The following is a 784-nucleotide window of genomic DNA, read 5'->3' as shown; positions in this document are numbered from 1 at the left end:
AAACAAATTTTGGAAACGTAATTACAGACTTTTGCGTTCTTTTACCCTTTCCAGCGGATGAACTTCGGATTTTCAGGAGGCAATTTCGTTAAAGGAGGAAACTAGGAATTTGTTAATACTTTCGTCTACAGAAAAAAAAATCTATAATGCAATGACAGAATTTCTAAATGTATGCTGTTGTTTTTGCTCCGGTTTAATCCTGCCTGAGAAATAGAAAGTTGATGTCATGCTTAAAAAAAGGTTTTCTGAAAGATATGAATTTGTTGTTTCCTTGTACCCAAGAAAGAGGAAACTGGGATGGCTGAGCTGGCTTGATGAGGTAAGTTCCCCATAAATGGGTGGAAAACCCATATATTCTAACCATTTGTTAATATCAAAACTCCGAGGCAAGGATATATATCGCATGCGAATTTTCGTTATGTACCGCGGCCCAAGTATTGCACTAGTATAATAACGTAGCACTTATCAGTCCAACAGGAGAAATACTTCGCGATAATGCTTCATTACTAACTGACAGTTTTTCTAATTTTGAAATTCTCAGCCGAAATCTCAAAACGGGGGTACTCCATTGAAAAATACACACATCTACACCGAGGGGGAGTAAAGGCAGCAAGGAAAATGGCCAACCATCATATTTCGAACAGATGATAAATACAGTAATTGAGAGATTCTGTTTGCTTATTTACTACCCAAAGGGGAAGTAAACACTAAATGAAATCCGTCCTGAACCCTAATCTGGTAAATTAAAAAACATTGTATAAAAAAAAAATTTTATAGTGTAAGG

This window comes from Penaeus monodon, chromosome 24 (genome assembly GCF_015228065.2).
Source record: "Penaeus monodon isolate SGIC_2016 chromosome 24, NSTDA_Pmon_1, whole genome shotgun sequence".
NCBI lineage: Eukaryota > Metazoa > Arthropoda > Malacostraca > Decapoda > Penaeidae > Penaeus > Penaeus monodon.
This window is presented reverse-complemented; position numbering follows the sequence as displayed.